This window comes from Plecotus auritus, assembly GCF_963455305.1.
Source record: "Plecotus auritus genome assembly, chromosome: 8".
NCBI classification, from domain to species: domain Eukaryota; kingdom Metazoa; phylum Chordata; class Mammalia; order Chiroptera; family Vespertilionidae; genus Plecotus; species Plecotus auritus.
In genome coordinates, this window is record NC_137782.1 from 55,663,529 (window position 1) to 55,683,474 (window position 19,946).

The following is a 19,946-nucleotide window of genomic DNA, read 5'->3' on the forward strand; positions in this document are numbered from 1 at the left end:
GCTGAAAGCCCTCGGATTAAAGAAGCTTCAGACAGGGAGGGACTGAAGCAATGTAATGAGGAAGCAGTCAAGTCACATGTTGACTTTTAACCACAACACTGCTGCTTTGGCAACCTGAGTCAGGATTCCTGGTGAAGCCCATACTGGCCTAACTCTTGGGATTTTTTCAAGAAAATGAGACTGAGGCTGCTCAATTCAATGAATTGCACAATGGATACAGTTTCTTCCCTAGGAAGGGAAGTAGGTGGGAGTAAAATTGGTGATTCATGTTTTCATTACTATAATTCATTGGGCGCATGAAATGTGTGATATGCATGTCACTCAATTCTCATCACACAAACTATCCTACCAATTTAGACTGAAAAAAAAAAAAAGCTTTTTGCCAGAAGCTCATTACAACCAAAGCCTTAGTTTATACTAGAGCAGTGGTTCTCAACCTTCCTAATGCCGCGACCCTTTAATACAGGTCCTCATGTTGTGGTGACCCCCAACCATAAAATTATTTTCGTTGCTACTTCGTAACTGTAATATTGCTACTGTTATGAATTGTAATGTAAATGTCTGTGTTTTCTGATGGTCTTAGGCTCTACAGCAGCGGTTCTCAACCTGTGGGTCGCGAAGTTATGAAGTAGCAACGAAAATAATTTTATGGTTGGGGGGTCACCACAACGTGAGGAACTGTATTAAAGGGTCGTGGCATTAGAAAGATTGAGAACCACTGTACTAGAGGAAACTGATCCTTGGAGAAGTTAGGTTATTTGCAAGGGCCACGCATAGAACAGTAGAACTTTGAGTTGCAAGACTTCCCAGCTATTCCACCGTATGGCCCTTACTGCTGCCCACTGCTTTGTTCATTAATGGAGCACTGCAGACCAATGCTTCTCAAACTATACCTGCATGCGCGTCCACTGGGGATCTTGTGAAAATGGAGATTTGATTCAGCAAGTCTGGGGTAAGCCTGAGATTTGCATTTCTAACAAACTCCCGGTGGGGCCAAACTGTTGTGCTTGACCACACTGAGTAACCAGACTGTAGACGATGGTCTGCACACATTGTCCTCCTCAGCTCATTTTTGTCTTCACAGGAGGTGCCTTTTCCTCTCCCATTGTGTATGGATTTTAAACTAGTTGTAATATTATATCAAGTATTGGATCTGCTGCAGGCTTGTGCTCTGAGATAATCCTTAAGAAATTCATTTATAGAGTATCCTCTTAGGGAGATTTTTAAAGTAACTTTAGGCCATTTCCCCTTTAATATCATCCCTGCCCACTATCGAAACACATCACCATGTAGCAGGACTAAGGACCAAAATATGACAGCTAAAGGCACAACACTGTCCTGGTGTAAACACACAAAGTATAGAAAAATAAAGCGTTAAATATGTTCCGGGTCAACACTGAGATGAAATTTTCAGAGATGCATCAGAGCAGATGTGAACTTGGACTCAGGATTCCTGTGTCCCTCTGCCTCTCCCCTGTAGCCAGATTTGTAAAGGGAGTGGTTGATCGGGAAGGTCTCTTAAATTCTAAAGTTTTATGGTTGGTGATGAGTAACATTTTTTTTCTAGATTGCCTAACAAAAAAATATGATGGAAATTTTTACCAAAGAAATAGCCAAGCTTCTATTTGTATAACCAGGAAGATTTTAATATGAAGGACTGGCAAGTAATGTCTTCTCTCAGCTTGCTTGTTGCTATAGCAGAAAGAGTTGTGGATTAGGAGACAATAGACAGGCTGTGTGATGTTGGGCAAGTTACTTCATCTCCCTGAGTCTCAGTTTCATCATCTGCAGAATGATGAGATCAACACTAAGCCCATTTGGACGCTAATGATCCATATAATTAATGGAAACCGTTACAAAATTCCATCTTTACTCGTGATGAAAGAAGTGGGTCCCTGATCACACCCTCTACCCCTATGGATGGAGCAAATACAAACTCCTGAAAAACAAAGATCTATCTTTTATTCCACCTTTTCCCTCCACTGTCCTTTGAATAGTTGGTGCAATGAATGAATGAATGAATGAATGAATGATTGTTACCACAGAACAATAGAAAATAATCAGACACACTGAAGTCAGTGCTGTCAAGGGGATTCTCCAGGCACTATAAGGCAGGTCTCCAGTGGATGGTGCAGAAGCTGTTGACTAGAGGGCCAGTAAAAGGCAGTTTCAGTTCCAGAACTTTTAAAGTGCTCAGATTCCTCCGGATGCAAGATGAGTCAGTAATGCTACAATAACGCTAAGGACCCCAAGAGAGAAGGAAAATGAGCAGATTTGGGATCCTCTTTAGTTTTTATTAAAATCCCTAACACTAATTTTAATTTGAATGGAGAATTGGATTTAATCAGAAGTGTTTCCACAGGGAACTGAACCTGTGAAATGAGAACACATGTGGCTGCCCAGCTGGGTTTCAAGAGAAAAATCCAATCTGGAAGGGAGGCTATGAACATTTGGAAATCGTGGGCAGATATAATAAATAGAATCGTAGATATTAGAGCAAGAAAGATTCTTATCAGTTGGCCCTAACCACTGTTTGCTTTTCTTCTTGAATGCAGTTGAGGATGTGAAAAAAGGAGGAGGAAATTTGCACCAGGAGCATGGAAAGCTGTTGCTGGGCTCTCTAAGGCCCTTGTTCTCATTCAGGGGCCTGTGTAGGCCAGGGATCTGTGACTTTACAAAGCTGCTTAGGTGATTCTTAGACACTGTCCAGTTTGAGGATCTAGCTTTGAGCAATTATCAGTTGTTCACATATTCATGCGAATAGATTTCTATTTATTTCCTTACCATCAATTGTATTAATTTAAGAGGAAGAAGCAGAACCTATGGTTAAAATATAGGAGGGTATTTTGTAATGGTTCTGGTGCAAGACAAATTTAGGGGAAAAAATAGCACAAATGGGGAGGTAGAATGCATTGGGGAAAACCTTTTTATCAAAGCTTTGTTCAGGATTAGCTTGACTTAAAAAAAAAAAATAGCTACGATTCAAAACATCCTTTTAGAGGTGTTTCCAAACAAGGAAGAAATAAAACTGTTCTTTAAGCCACCTCACCAGTTCAACTCCTCAAACTAGAAGTTGCTTCCACTTCGGGTGGGGTGGGTGGAGGAAGGCCCTTGAAGACATTTTATAAAACCAGTCCACGGAGCTAGCCACGCATCTGTGAGCACAGCCAACTGCCTCAGCATGCTTCTCTTTCCTTTTCCTCCCACTCCCATGGAGACATTCCTAAAAGGAAGAAATTTATTGGACATCCTATCACCTTCTCAACATCACAGTGTTTCCTGATGCAAAGGGCTGTTATGAATGTGGGGTTGATAAATAGACACGTTTTCAGGTTAGACTTTTCTAGAATTGGCAGTAATTTATACACGGGGACCTCAGGAGAATTGAAGAATTCATGTATTTAGGAAGAATGAGCCAAGTTCCTCTCTTGGGATGAGCACTACTCAAGGAATATGGAAGACGTAAAACGCAATGTCTCTGTTCCCTTAAAAGTTTATAGTCTTGTCAGCGAGATAAACCAGACACACAGAAAACTAAAGGGAATATCATTCATTTACAAGCTCCTATACAGCACTAGCCAAGTCCCATTTCCAAATTCAGCTCAGATGAAAACCCCCATTTGAAATTTTTCCCCAAGATTATGTTCATTCCCACCCCCGCCTCGGCACTTGGCTCTTAACATGTAGCAGCTCTCTCTGATGCCATATCTTGGTAAGCAAATCAAAGACAGGTGTGGGGAGGGAGAGATAAGTGTATTTTACATGTGGGAGGCATGGGAATTGTTGTGGCTAGAGGGCAAGCAGCGGCAGACTGTATCTTCTGAGGATGGCGACCCAATAGCTATGCATTCTCACATACTTTTCTCATAATGTGACCAACACTCCTTCCTCTGAGGTAGGGTCTATGTTCTTCCCCGTGGGTCTGGGCAGGAGCTGATGTTGGCCTCCAGCTGACAACCAGCCAGAAGCCAGGCCTTTCAGTCTTCTAGCACAAGGAAATGAATTCTGCCAAATGCTTGAATGAGCTTTCAAGCTTGTTCCCCCCAGCTGAGTCTCCAAATGAGAGTGAGTGCAGCCCAGCCAACACCTTAATTGCAGCCTTATGAGATCCTGAGCAGAGGACCCAGGGCAGCCAGGTCCAGACTCCTGACCACCAGAAATCCTGAGATAAATGTATGCCGCTTAAGTCGCTAAGTTTGGGGTAATTTGCAGTGACGCAATAGGAAGCCAATGCAACTGGGTGCGTTGAGGTCACCAGCTGGAGAGACCACACGCAAAGGCCACAGAGAGACAAAGAGACAGCCCAAGGAGCCTCGCTATTCCTGCCCCCAGCCCTCTCAGTCTTCCCAGCATCAACGACCAGATATGCAAATGGACCTTCAGGTGGTTCCAGCTCCCAGGCTTTGAGTCCCCTTGCATGATGCCAAGTAGAGCACAGACAAGCTGTCCCCATTAAGCCATATCCAAATTGTGGATTCATGAACAAAATTTAAAACTGTTGTTGTTTAAAACCACTTAATTTGGGGGTCATTTTTTATGCATCCAAAATAACCAGAACAGATATAGACAATTTTCCAGAGTGACTCCCCACTTATTTTGACCTGCCTTTTCTGGTATGTTTCCCTGACTTTCTATAACGTTTGATGATGGATTCTAGCCTCTTGGTATTGAGCACCCATCACATTCTTGCTTTCTAGCTTCCAGACCTTGGTAACCAGTCTGGCAGACTTCCCTGTGAGTACCACATCATGTATGTTATTCCCATTTTGATCCAATAGAACCATTCTTAGAGCACACAGGTAAGATTCAGACAGCCCCCACAACATGCAGCCTTAGCTCTTTTATGTATTTACTAGAGGCCCGGTGCACAAAATTCATGCACAGGGGGGAGGGGGAGTTGTCCCTCAGCCCAGCCTGCACCCTCTCCAATCTGGGACCCCTCAAGGGATATCCGACTGCCCTTTTAAGCCCGATCCTGGTGGGATCGGGCTTAAAAGGGCAGTCGGACATCCCTCTCACAATCCAGGACTGCTGGCTCCCAACTGCTTGCCTGCCTGCCTTCCTGATTGCCCCTAACTGCCTCTGCCTGCCAGCCTGATCACCCCCTAACCACTCCCCTGCCAGCCTGATTGATGCCTAACTGCTCCCCTGCCAGCCTGTTTGCCCCTAACTGCCCTCTCCTGCAGGCCTGGTCACCCCTAACTGACCTCCCCTGCAGGCCTGGTCACCCCTAACTGCCCTCCCCTGCAGGCCTTGTCCCCCCCAACTGTCCTCCCCTGCAGGCCTGGGTCCCTCCCAACTGCCTTTCCCTGTAGGCCTGGTCGCCCCCAACTTCCCTCCTCTGCCAGCTTGGTCACCCCTAACTGCCCTCCCCTGCAGGCTTGATCGCCCCCAACTGCCCTCCCTTGCAGGCCTGGTCCCTCCCAACTACCCTCCCCTGCTGGCCTGATCACCCACAACTGCCCTCCCTTGCAGGCCTGGTCCCTCCCAACTGTCCTCCCTTGCTGGCCATCTTGTGGTGGCCATCTTGTGTCCACATGGGGGCAGGATCTTTGACCACATGGGGGCAGCCATCTTGTATGTTGGAGTGATGGTCAGTCTGCATATTACTCTTTTATTAGATAGGATAGAGGCCTGGTGCACGGGTGGGGGCCAGCTGGTTTGCCCTGAAGGGTGTCCCGGATCAGGGTGGGGGGTTCCCTTGGGGCATGGGGCGGCCTGGACGAGGGACCTGTGGTGGTTTGCAGGCCAGCCACGCCCCCTGGCGACCCAAGTGGAGGCCCTGGTATCTGGGGTTTATTTATCTTCTACAATTGAAACTTTGTAGCCTGGAGTGGAGCCAAGCCTTCTGCTTGCTCCGTGGCGGCAGCCATTTTTTTTTTTTGGATTTATGTATCTTCTATAATTGAAACTTTGTAGCCTTAAGCGGAGGCCTGGGCCGGCCAGGGCTGCAGAAGCTTGGCTTCCTCCATCGCCGTGGGCAACCCTAGCCTCCTGCTCTTTCCAGCTCTGTGGCTACCGCCATTTCTGTTTGGATTTATGTATCTTCTATCATTGAAACTTTGTAGCCTTGAGTGGAGGCCTAGGCCGGCAAGGGCAGGCAGAAAGCTTGGCTTCCTCCATTGCCGGGGAAACCCAAGCCTCCCTCCTGCTCTCTGTGGCTGTAGCCATCTTGGTTGTTTATTTGCATATTTGCTCCTGATTGGCTTGTGGGCATGGCTTGTGGGTGTAGCGGAGGTATGGTCAATTTGAATATTACTCTTTTATTAGATAGGATCAGAATGTATGTACCTGTTTCCATATCTAGTTGCCCCATCAGACCATGAGCTCCTTTGTAATTCTGGACCTAACTCAGTATATAATGCTCAATCTGTTGAATGAATGAATCTGCTACTTTGCTGTGTGGAAATCAAAGACCTGTGTGATAAGATCTTTGCCCTTAAAAAACTTACCCAGTACTAAAATATATAGCCCAAATTACAAATGCTGTGAATGGAAAGAGAATAATATTGGCTTGGAAGACTTCATAGAAGAGGAAAAGCTTGAACTTGACATCAAGAAGGCATTTGTTGGATTTGGGTGAGAGGAGAGGAGATAGGAAGGCATTTCAAACTAGGAGAACAGCATAACAAAGTTATATAGGGGTGGGAAGGAGGAGAAGTCTGGCATTTTAAGGACTTTAGGAGATTCTCCAGACACAGAACTTTTTCTCTGGGGAGAATTAGTAGTATTGGCCTGTTGCTTCTATTTTATTTTTTCTTTTCTTCTGTCTTTTCATTGCTACTGGATTGCACAAACACTTGCTTACCTGCTTTGCTCAATTATATAATCTAGATATAGTACACATTGAGTACCCAGACTTTTCAGTAGCAAAAAAAAAAAAAAAAAAAGGGTTGTTAACTATTGTGTGGATTATTTATTAATCTACATTGTTATGTTGTTATGAATTCATTTCATATCAATCCATCCTGGGTGGAACTCCAATGAAACTTCTATTCATCACTAAATAGATTAATTTGACGTGTGAAGTAAGGTCTACAAATTGTAAAGCCAGAACACTTAGACATTTTAAGTATTGAGCTTTGTGGATAAAGCTGGATACCATGACTAAAGCCTTCCCACACCTCTCGGAATTTAAAATTTATGTAATCCTAGGTATTATAATGTTAATAATTCTGACCTCACCAGAGCTGGTTGAGGTATAATGAGAATAGCAAGTGTTTGTGTTAACTTGGAAAATCTGAGTTGCATGGTTGTTATGGCAACACATATTAAACAACTTATGTCAGAGGTTTGCCATGACATAAAAAGGGAAACAAGTCCATCATCATGGAATCTAGATATGTTTAGCTCAGTAACAAAGCAAAACTCTTAATATAGCAAGTGTGATCAGGCCTCTTGATGTGGGGGCAGAAAAACATTCACTTGGGTAGGAACCTGGTAACCGAGAAGAAAGATATAAATCATGTTACATGAGACAGGGAGATAAGTACTTATATTAGGATGGCAACTAACCAGTCTGGGTAATCAATTAGTCAATAAATTACTCCAAATTAATTTTAAAATCCCAACAGAGATCATTCTCCTATCTGGAACTTGACAAGCCAACCCTAAAATTTACTTGAAAGAGCAAAGGGTCAAAAAAAAATTGAGATGAATTTAGAAGAACAAGGTGGAGAAATTTGTTCTAACAGATATTCAAGACTTATTTAAAAGCTTAGCAATAAATAGAGAGATGGCAGACACAGGCAAATAGATCAATGGAACAGAATCAAAAGCATAAAGACTGACTCAAAAGTGACAGAGGTAATGCATTACAGCAATGGGAAATATTTTTAAATTAATAAATGGTGCCATAACTGTTTTTGGCTCAGTGGATAGTGTCAACCTGTGGACTAAAGGGTCCTGGGTTCAATTCTGGTCAAAGGCACGTATCTTGGTTGCAGGCTCCTCCTCGGCCTGGGCCCTGGTATGGGCTTGTGCAGGAGGCAACCAATCAATGTGTTTCTCTCACATCAATGTTTCTCTCTGTCTTTCCCTCTCTCTTCCACTCTCCATAAAAATGAATGGAAAAATATCGTCAGGTGAGGATTAACAACAAAAAATTTGTTTTTAATTTTAAAAAATAAAATAAATAAATGGTGCTAAGATTATTGGTTTATTCATATGGAAGGAAATAAAATCTGGTCCCTACCCCTGTACCATACATAAAATTCAATCCCAGAGAGATTAAGTTCTAAAAATTATTTCAAAATTAGGAGGCCAGCTTCATGACCTCAAAGGAGAGAAGGGTTTCTTCAATATGCTATACAAAATACAGACCTAAAGGAAAATGCTGATAAAAATCAACTACATGAAAAGATAAAACTTTTGTGCAATAAGACACCATTAGATAAGACTTAACATGAGAAATAATACTTGAAATGAATACAATTGGAGGATTAATATCCCAGCTACATATAGCACTCCTACAAATCAATAAGAAAAAGATACACAACTTAATGGGAAAAAAAATGAGCAAAGGACACAAAGAAGAGACCATGTGAGGACACAGCAAGAAGGGGCCAGCCAAGGAAAGAGGCCTCAGAAGAAACAAAACCTACCAACACCTTGATCTTGGATTTCTAGCTTCCAGAACTGTGAGAAAATAAATTTCTGTTGTTTAGGCCACCCAATTTGTGGTATTTTGTTATGGCAGCCTGAGCAAACTAATACAGGCTGCTCCAAGAAAACTGTCTATATCACTTGATGGTAAGCTGAATATATAGCATTTTTCTTCAAATTGAACATCAGTCAAATGTCCATATCAAAGCATGGGGGATGGAGTGGCTGATGAAGGTTACAGAGGTGCTAAGTCTCCTCCCCCAAGCCATCCCTTGGCCTACCAATAACCATCCTTGCCATTTTATTCTTTTCAGTTTCCTCTCTTTAGCTCTGAATCATCTGCCACATTGTTCTCGGCTCAGCTCGCACTTGATCATGCACCATGCTGCCCTATTACTCACCCCTTCTTTCTAAAACCAGTGGGAGAGGTGCTGTGGCAAAGACTCAGGGAACTCTTGCATAGTGGTCTGCCGCAAAGGCTTCCACTTGGTGACACATGCTGCTCCTTCCTGGGCTTGCCTTTCACTTGTCTGCTTTCTCCATGGGTACTTTTCTCTGGCTCTGCCTGCCTCGCCCCCAAACAAGCTAGAGCTTTTCTCTTTAAATCTCCTGAATTCTGGAGAAACAAGGTTTTGTAAACTAGTTTTCAAAACACTTGCTCTTTCATCCTCAACTTCCTGCAGGACAAATTCCATTTCAGGCAACTCTCCTGCCCCTTCGTGTGGCTGCTTTCAAGCCTCAAAACTACCCCACAGGCAAAATTTTGCTCCATAGCTTCTGATTTTAATCCTAGTATTGTCTGTTGCCCCATGGCTCTCCTATGCCCCTGTTTTTCCCTGCAGTGAAGGCAAAACTTGGCCTTTCCCCTCTTAGGGTCTCTAATTGGGCCTGAGAAAGAAATGGACACAAGAATAGAGTAACAGGAGAAAAGTTTACAGATTCTTACATATACATAGGACCTCCCATAGGACAATGAAGACCCCCAAAAGTAAATAGGCCTGAGTGCTTATATACTAGGTTGAACAAAGAGTAGTCATTATGGAAAAGTAACCAAAATATATGGGGAGGATAAAGAAAGGTAAGAGTTATTTCAACAAGGTCTGTTTGGTGTGGATTTCATCCAATTTTAATTTCCCACCTCTAGTGATAAGAATGTTTCTTTCTTCCTGGTACAAGGAGGGCATCTTTTAAAAGAGAAAAAAATATGTATTTTTTTTATTGATTTCAGAAATGAAGGGAAAGGGAGAGAGAGGCAGAAATATCAATGATGAGAAACAATCATTGATTGGCTGCCTCCTGCATGTACTGGTGATCAAGCCCACAACTCAGGCATGTGCCCTGACCAGGAATCGAACTGTGATCCCTGGTTCATTGAACCATGACCTCCAGGTTCATAGACCTGTGACCTCCTGGTTCATAGGTCAATGCTCAACCACTGAGCCACGCCGGCCGGGCAGGGAGGGCATCTTTCACCTGGGAGGAGGAAGTCAGAGTGCCCTTCTTGCACCTCCTGTTTTTCAAGGGTCTTTAGTTCAAAATAATCCTTAGGCCAAAAGCGATTATATTGGGGTAGTGTAATCAGCCATGCTTTTCCTGCATATTCTCAATTTTGTATTGAACCTAACATCCTTCCTTTTTCCGTTTCTCCATTCTTTCTCCCTTCTGTCTTTCCTTCTTCCCTTCCTTCTGTAAGCATTGGTCTTCAACTCTGTTTGAGATACATATTTCTGGACAGTCACTATTAAACGCTCTCATTGACCAGGTGGTACAACAAAACACTGGTCCTTCCATTTTCCTCATGGAGTAATATGGGCACAGGATACTATCCCAGTGAGTCCCTGAGCCATTTATCCTCCTTCCTTACTGCTGTTGTTGACTCTTCATCCATCTATCAGTAGGGTGTTTTACTGGAAGTTTGGCAATTGTTTTTTCTTTTTAAATCTTTATTGTTGAAAGTATTACATATGTCCCCTTTTTTCCCCCATTGACCTCCTCCAGCCCACCCTCGCTCCCTGCCCCAGGCCCTCACCACCCCATTGTCTGTGGCCATGGGTTATGCATATATGTATACAAGGTCTTTGATTATCTCCCACCCACCCACCCTCCCCTGCCTTTCTTCTGAGATTCTGCACTCTGTTCCATGTTTCCATGTCTCTGGATCCACTCCACTGATCAATTTATTTTGTTAATTAGATTCCACATGAGTGAGATCATGTGATATTTGTCTTTCTCTCTCATTGACTTCTTTCACTTAGCATGATACTCTCCAGGTCACTCCATGCTGTCTCAAAGGGTAAGAGATTCTTCTTTTTTACTCGGCAATTGTTTTTTTTTTATTGACTTTTCTGGCAGGAACTAGAAGAGTTCTTCAAGTTTTGGTATAAGTAAAGGCAAGGAGGTTAGAGAAGAGTAAGAGCTAGGGTCTATCCAGGGGTCCTCAAACTTTTTAAACAGGGGGCCAGTTCACTGTCCCTCAGACCGTTGGAGGGCTGGACCATAGTTAAAAAAAAAAACTATGAACAAATTCCTATGCGCACTGCAGGCCCGGGACGAGTCAGCTGCTAAGCAGGACAGGCAGCGGCACCCGGCGGGCCAGATAAATGTCCTCGGCGGGCTGCATGTGGCCCGCGGGCCATAATTTGAGGACCCCCTGGTCCATCTAGGATATATTTGGCTACAGGCAACAGAAAACTCTATTAACCATGGATTAAACAATTAAGGTCTCTTTTTTATCTCACCTAATGAGGAGTCTGGAGGAATGCAGACCAGAGCAGGATGAGCAGCTCAGTGATGGCATCAAAGAGCTAGGCTCTTTCTGTCTTTTCTTCTCCACTATTTTTCATATGTTGGTTTTCTGTCTTAATGTTTGAGGCCTCATGATTCAAAATGGCTTCTACAGCTTCTGACATTGCAACAGAAATCCACAACAGGAAGCAGTGGGGGAGAGGCAAGAAAAATAAAATATTTTTTTTTCTAAATGCTTCTCAATAAAGGGAAAAGTTTTGCAAAAGATTCTGTCACATCTCCTTATATCTCATTGACCAGAACTGGGTCAGATGACTGCTTCTAGCTGCAAGGGTGGCTGGGTAAGTGGGGATCTCACTTCTCAGCTTCGTTGGAGGAAGTCACTCAAGGAGGAAAGAGATTGGAATGGCTGCATGTTATCAATTGGCCATATGTGTCATAACTCTGGGCACTCAAAAAGCTGTTAAATCACAAACATTTTTAACTTTACCTCTACTCAAAGTCTGTAAGGGATCAAAAGATAGAAGACACAATAAAATTGGAGGAAAGATATATCTGGCGTTGCCTCATTCCTTTCCTTAAACACATGCCCAAGTCCTACCTCAAAGTTATGTGCCCTGCCCAGAGCTACATGGTTGTGGGTGCTCTGCTTAGTGCTAAGGCTCTGAGAAGCCTGGAGGCTGGAATGGAGGGTCAGTGACCTCCAGTACTTGGGCTCTTATTTATCAGGCAGAATCCTGTTGGCAGGAACCTATGATGAGGACAATGATGGCGTTCTGTGAGTCTGCCATTCCTGAAGACTCCACATCCATTCTAAGTGGCAGTGTTCTCAAGGATTCACATGAACACATAATCAACTCAGTATTAGACAGACTAGAACCAGTGAAGATTTAGCAGAAAAGAGAGATCACATTTATTGTGACCATTTTGGCCCAAAACAGTGGTTGGAAGGAAGGCTCTAGGTGCAAAGACTTATTTAAAATATACCCAGCAGACTCTGAAAAGGCAAAAGAGAAGAGCATAGACCTTGAGAAGGTAAGAAGAGGTATTGCTTTGATGGCTCGAGGCTCATACTGTGGTCAGGCAGGATAATGGGTCCAAGTTAATCCTCAGATCTCTTAGATTTCAAGTGTGCAAAACAAAATTTTTTAATAATAATGTTTTCTTATTTATGTCTGAAGACAATCAGTGACTCACATCAGTAGAGTGTCTTCTACTTATTTTTCCTGCAGAAGCAGATTTGTGTGGGCTGTTCACTCTCTCCCCACCTCATACCTACCAAAAGAGAATGTTCTTTGAGAGGATTGAACAGGGTTGGGGGCAGACTGTGTTTCTGCACAAAGCAGGTAAGGGGCCTGCCTTCTTTGTAATCCCCTTAGGCCCTTACTTCTCTTGGTCACTCCAGACATTGCCTGAGGTTCCCGAGTTTAAAGAGCTTGCCCTTCTCTTCCATCCTCATGTTCTGTCCCTTCTCCAAAATGACCCCTCTCTGATCTGCCTCCAAGCCCTGCTGCCTCTACTCATGCCCTCCCCAGTCATGAATGAGCTTCTTCAGCTCATCTTGGTAAAATCAACCCATTGGTCAAGGCCTCTCTCACTTGTCAGTCAAATCCTCTGGAAATCCTCCAGTACCCCATCCAGCAGAGCAAGCTATTCTATGCTCTGTGTGCCATGGCATCTTTTCTTCATGATTTGTGCACACTTGAACTTTGGGACTCAAACAGGTGTGTTGTGTGTGTGTGTGTGTGTGTGTGTGTGTGAACATGCATGTCTCTGTTTGAGAGCAGGAACCCCTTTAGGTCAGAGACTGAATCTCAGTCACAATGGATCCAGGGCTTGCCCCAAGAGAAGGATCCCACTAGAGAGTTGGTAGATGAGGAAATAAATGTCTCTATGCAGAGAAGTTAATCCATGCTGAAGTTGATTACAATGCAGTCCAAGAGAAATGAAAATATATGTCCATACAAAGACTTGTCCAAGAATATGCATAGTGATATTATTCATAATAGATCCAAATAGACACAATGCAAAGGTTTATAAATTGGTAAATGGTTAAACACAAAGTGGTATATCTCTACAATGGAATACTATTCACCAATAAAAAGGAATAAAATATTGATATAACATAGATGAATCTCAAAAACATTTGTGTCTGGCTACATAAAATAAGCCAGACACAAAAGACTAAATAATGGGTGATTGCTGACACTGAGCATGAGTTAGCCAGTTTTGAAGCTGGGTGGTGAATATCTGAAATTAACTATTCTCTATAATTTTGTATATACTTGAAATTTTCCTTTATAAAAAAATTTAAAATCTCCCTGTCACAGTTTTGTGGATGATGTTAAAAAAACACACACCACTGAATCCACAATAATGGTAGTAGATGTTAATGGAGCAATGCCTTCAAAGTTCTAAACCAAGAACCTAGAATTAAGTACCCAGCCAAACTTTCAATCAGATGTAAGATTGAAATAATGATGTTTCAGACATTCAAGAGCCAGGAAAGTTTATGAGATATGTATCTTATTGGGGAAGAGGGGGAAATTAATATTTGTGAGTGTAATAAAAGACAATTAATTTTCTCTTGATGCTTAAAATAGTACCCTACCAGTGGCACAGGCTTAGGGAGATAGAATTATTGTTACTTCTCTATAGATGGAATCCCACTACTTTTCTCAAGAACATAATTGAAGATAGTTAATAATATTTATATTATTTAATTAAAATATTATTTACATATATATTATACTAGTACTAGAGGCCCGATGCACAAATTCATGTACAGGTGGGGTCCAGCTGGCCTGCCCCAAGGGAGCTGATTGGGGCCAGGCTGGCAGGGGGGAGGAGATGCAGGAGGCTGGCTGGCCCCACCCCTGATCAGGGTAGAGGGGGCCGATAGGGTGCGGGGCTGGCCAGGGGGAGGAGCCGTGGGTGGTTGGCCAGCTGGGGGAGGGGCCGCAGGCAGTTGGCCGGCCAGCCCCGCCCCCAATCAGGGTGGGGGGTCTGATCAGGGGCCGGGCCAGCTGGGGGGAGGGGCCACAGGAGGTTGGGGGGACCCCAATCGGGCTGGTTGGCTGCCGCAGCGCGCATCATAATGACCGGTCATTCTGGTCATTCCAGTCATCCCATCGTTCCAGTCGCTTGGCTTTCATATATATAGATAATATTGTAAATGCAGCTTACTGGCTCCTTATTTTCAAATTTGCCTATAGACACATCATGGAATATTTATACTTACCTAAATGGCTAGTAATATTATAAATCCTAAATTCATAAAAAGAATATTATAGCTGGCAGAAATTGGGAGGTGAAGGGGAAGAGATTAGGAGATGATGGGAGGATCTACAAAATGGGATTTACTGTTTACAGTTGAAAGATCAAGAAATAGAAGTTTAATTCCATTATTGAAAGTAACTATGTTGTGAGAGACTGCACATACAAATGACAATGGCCAAACCATATTAAAAAAAATAGAAATTTGATCCACAACCTACAGCAACCTGTCCAGGAAACCAACCTCTTATCTAAAATAAAGAACCCAGGAAGCCATATTGTTCTCTCTAATAACAATCCAGGATGCTAAACAACAAATTCTGTAACCATCAGCCCCAAGTGGCCAGGACTTGATTGATAATTGACAGCTTTCCTAACTAACTTCTGTCCCTACTTCCAACTTAAGACCAACCAAAGTAAGCCAAATGCTTACCCAATTCATAATACTTCTTAGCCAGTCACATAGGATGCCCTGCTTCTAGTTGGCCTGCCTACAGCTTCCCAGGCCAGCAGATCCCAATCAGAGAACATCAAAGCCTTCTCTTTTTACCACTATAAAGCTTTCCCATTCTTCTGTCTGTCTTTGAGTTTCTGCCAAAATGCAAGTGATGGTGCCGACTCCCTTTCTACAGCAAGCTCAGAATAAATAGCCTTTGCTTTTCTCATTTAATTGGTCTTCATATATTTCCACAGTGACTCAGAGAAGGGTGAAAAGATAAAAATATAATAAAAATTTGGTGACGATGGAACAGTGTTCAAGAAAACCAAGTAAATTCCTTATTTTCTTGGGGAGACATCAAAAAATACTATTTAAAGAGATAAGTCAAGAAATAGGGGCATATATCATTTGGAGTTATGGAATTCTAACTCATGATTTACAAGCACAAATGGTCAAAAGCAGCCCTTCTGAGGAATGGGTGAGGTGGAATGAGGAAAAGAGAGGAGGATGTTTTCTTTTCACTCCAGAGCCTTTTTCAATATTTTAACTTCTGTTTTCATATTGATAAATTACTTTTATAATAAACTAAAGCCCAGTGCACAAATTTGTGCACAGGTGGGATCCAGCCAGCCCGCCTTGATTGGGGCCGATGGGGGCCAGCTGGCCAGGGGCAGGGGCCATGGGAGGTTGGCCAGCTGGACCCGCCCCCATCAGGCCAGTTGGCCAGCCGCAGTGCATGTCATAGTGACCACTTGTTCTGGTCATTCAGGTTGTTCCAGTCGTTCCGGTCACTTGGCATTTATATATAGAGATGTATATCTGGATTGTTGCCTTTTATTCCTCTGGATAAGAATCCTACTTTTAAAAGGTAGATGCACCTAAGGAAGTCAAAATCCTTGGCACTGGCCTTGGCTAGGAAGACCCAGGCAATGGGAAAGACAGGAAGAGAGAGAGGGCAGTCCCAAGGGCTGACCAGAAGGGAGCAGGGAAGAGGTGGGGTGCTGCAGATGGGTGTGGTGTTGGGCTGCCATAACAGACATGGCGGTCATGGTCATGGTTGAGGGATATCAACACATTTAAACTTTCCTACCCCACACTTTCCCTGGGACATTTGTTATCTAGTATATTAAACAGACACATAGGATCAGACCCATGGCAGTGACTGATTGGAGAAGAGGTGAATCTGCAGAGACAAAGTTTAAAAAGCAGAATTTGATACTTTGAGGCAAAGCAGGAAGTGATCTGAAATCCTCAAATCAATGTTTTCTAAGGAAAACATTGATCCACCTTCACTTACAATCTAAAATAAAACTGTTCTATTTTATATTTCTTTAAATTGTATTTATTTAAGTGTCTGATTATTTTCCTTTTATATCATTTGTGGGGGTGAGTGGATGATGAATACTTGAGTAACATCTGAAATGTTCCTTGTAGCTCTAAGTTAATAATTGAGTTGGCATCAAGAGCTGACTGAGAAGGGGGAGATCACAAAAGGCTGTTGTATTATTTAAGAAGCCATACAGCTTGCTCCTATCCATTAACACTAAAGAAAGGACTGAGTGTGGGTACATTGTTATCTTTAAACATCCACTAAGCAGATGCTTGGTAGGGCCCCGCTGAGAGTGGTGCTGAAAACATGATGTTAATATTCACACTGAAGGAAGGCCCCTGCATACCAATGCAGCAAACTGTTGGCACCACTTCAAAACTAAGACTTTATGTTTAGCATTGGGTATTGAGCTGTGAAGGACCAATGCTTCTGGCCTCTAAGGTTCTTCAACCAAGATTTGTACAATTACTCATTCATCCCTGGTGCCATTGCTCATCAGGATGCAGGAATGCCCATGCTATGAGAACTCAATGCCCCTTTCTACCTCCCGTGGCTCTGTTGATGCTTTGGTGTCCATTTCTCCATCTGACTGCACAGAATCCTGGCAAGCTTGCATGCGGTTTGCCCTAGCTCTGGGGGGTGCCTGTTATGGCCATTCTCAACTCCTACAGAGAAGTTTATTGAAAACACAGCTCTTTTACAAAGTGCACGGTAAGAAAGAGAATTGATTTGGTTACCAACTCACTGGGATCTTCAGCAAACTCCTCCCTTTGCCTCGCTGGTAGAACTCTACCAAGACTTTCTACTCTGTCCTCACCCTACTGCCCACAGGCACTTCCCTGGTACACTTTATAGTTTACTGGTACAGCATAGATGTCATAGAAGCATAGAATCCTAATGGTGGAGAGAAACATATTCAAAATTATACAAATAAAAGTTAAGGCTGAGTGCTATATGGAAGCTTAGGTTCCTGCCTCTTTGGTGAGATTTTGGAGATTCACTGAACGTTTGTTGACATGGCTGCCCAGCAAGAATTCTTCCTTTGGATGATTCCGTCTTTCTGTGTTATTTCCCATTCTCTTCCCAATGACTAGAATCTGTGCCGAATTTTACAGAATTTTTAAAGATATGAGTAAAACGCAATACAAAGCCTGCTTTCTTTGAAAAGGCAGGAGAGAAAGTCATGATTAACAGATTAAGTGGGCTGGGGACTGATATCAATTCCTAAAGGTTATTGGCAACCTTAAGAGAGCAGTTTCATTAAATTTGTTCTCTTTTTCCCCCAGGACAAATATGTGTGGAATATATACTGTGTAGATCTGATTCATGGAATTGTTGTCAAAGTATAAAAACCAAGATCCACTCCAGCAAAATGAATTCCTTGCCCTTGCCTTTTGCCATATAGCTCAGTCTCAAATCAGAATCTTACATGATTACATTTATTGGCAGGACCAAAGTCAATCATGGCAATCCAGCTTTGAATGTCAGCTCTGCCATACCAGAAAGCATGCTGGTTGAGGGTTAGGAGAGCCTTAAGCAAGGCAGCCCACAGTCTCTGCCATGCCCTCTCTGGGCTAGAAACTCAGAGATGAGTATGACATTAACCTGCCACAGAGGAGCTCCCAGTCCAGCTTGGTGACTGTCCTATAAATATGTATTTCTGTGTGAGATGTACTATCCACATGCCAGATGCTATGGAAATGCACAGGAGGGAATGACTCACTGTCATGGGGAGTCATAGGAAGCTTGACACACGAGGAGGTGACATCAGCCATCTGAGTCGTGAATATGAGGTAAAGGTGTAGAAATAGCACAAAGGAGGGGAGACATGCAGGGACTTCAGCAACCACTGCTGTGGGATGAGGAAGGCAGCTGGGAGATGCAGCTGGGGGAGGTGGTGGCGCCTGGCTGGATACTGACCGGGCCTGGGGGCCAAACATCGGAAGACATTACAACCAACATGGCAATCCCTGAACTTGTGTTACCCAGCTGCAGGGTAGGTGAGTGGAAGCATGTGGTGATTAAGAGCTAAGGGCTCAAAGCCCAGCTCTGCCACTTACTATTTGGGGCCAAGTTATTCAAACTCTGTAAGCTTCACTTTTTCCTTTTGGAAAATGTTCATATTATGGCTACATACCTCCTAAGGTTGTGGTCGGCAAACTGCGGCTCGCGAGCCACACGCGGCTCTTTGGCCCCTTGAGTGTGGCTCTTCCACAAAATACCATGGCCTGGGCGAGTCTATTTTGAAGAAGTGGCGTTAGAAGAAGTTTAAGTTTAAAAAAATTGGCTCTCAAAAGAAATTTCAATCGTTGTCCTGTTGATATTTGGCTCTGCTGACTAATGAGTTTGCCGACCACTGTCCTAAGGTAACTGTGAAGATTAAAGTGATAATAATGCAAAGCATGCAGTACAGTGCCTGGTGCTTTATGTCAGTCCTTGTTAGCTACAATGTGGTCCTTATTATCATGATAAGGGTCAGCATTCATATCAACTGAGGATGAAGGGACAGTGGGAGGGTTCTAGACAAAGGTGGTGGCATGTGAGGTGGACAGTCAGTCTATTCATGGGAGGCTAAGGTATGAGATGAAGAACTCAGCTTCCTAGAAGAGACAGTTGGCAGGAGCAAGGTGTCCAGCGCCCCAGTGCCCACAGCCTTTCCTTCCTCAGTTACAGAGATAAAGCTGGTACTTACGCAAGGGCAACAATTGAAGCCAAGTTCACAGAAAATAAACAGTAGCTACCCCTTATCCACAATTTTGCTTTCCACAGTTTCTTACCTGCAATCAATCAAGGTCCAAAAATACTAACTGGAAAATTTGAGAACTAAGTAATTCATAAGTTTTAAATTGTGTGCCATTCTGAGTAGGCAGTGATGAAATCTTGAGGCGTCTGCAATGTGATCCATCCATTCACCTCTTTGTGGTGTCTCCATGCTGTACACCAAACATGTCAAACTCAAAAGCTACAATGGGCCAAATAAACAAGGTTTAAGTTAATTGGGCCACAAAAAAACAAAAGCTTCGCTTTTCATAGAAACGCAGGTTTATTTCAATAGAGACAAGCTGAATACAAAGGGCTGAAATAAATGAGTAATCACTAACATAAAATAATAGAACATTTTAATAAAAATGAATATTTTTTCTTGAACATTAACTTACCAGACACTGAATAACTGCACAAATTAATAAGCATAACGCAAATAAACCTATTTTTCTTATTCTCCAAAGGTGAAATATTTCCCGTTGCACACACCCAACAAGTAAGTCTAAGACTAATGACATGGCAATCAGCTGCTAAAATATTCACTGCTGGTATTAGTGGAGAGAAATGGTGCGCCTGTGCATAAGGTGTGTAAGGGAAATGAATGCAACAGGATTATAGTAATCAGTCATTAGCGAACGTTGTAGTTCGTTATTAATAATTATGTATATCAGGATATTGTAAAACTTATGTAATGAAATTTTTATTAAAATGTTTCTTACATACCGTTATATTGGCTGGACCGCAAAAATATTCGTTGTGGGCCGCATGCTTGCTGTACACACACCGAGG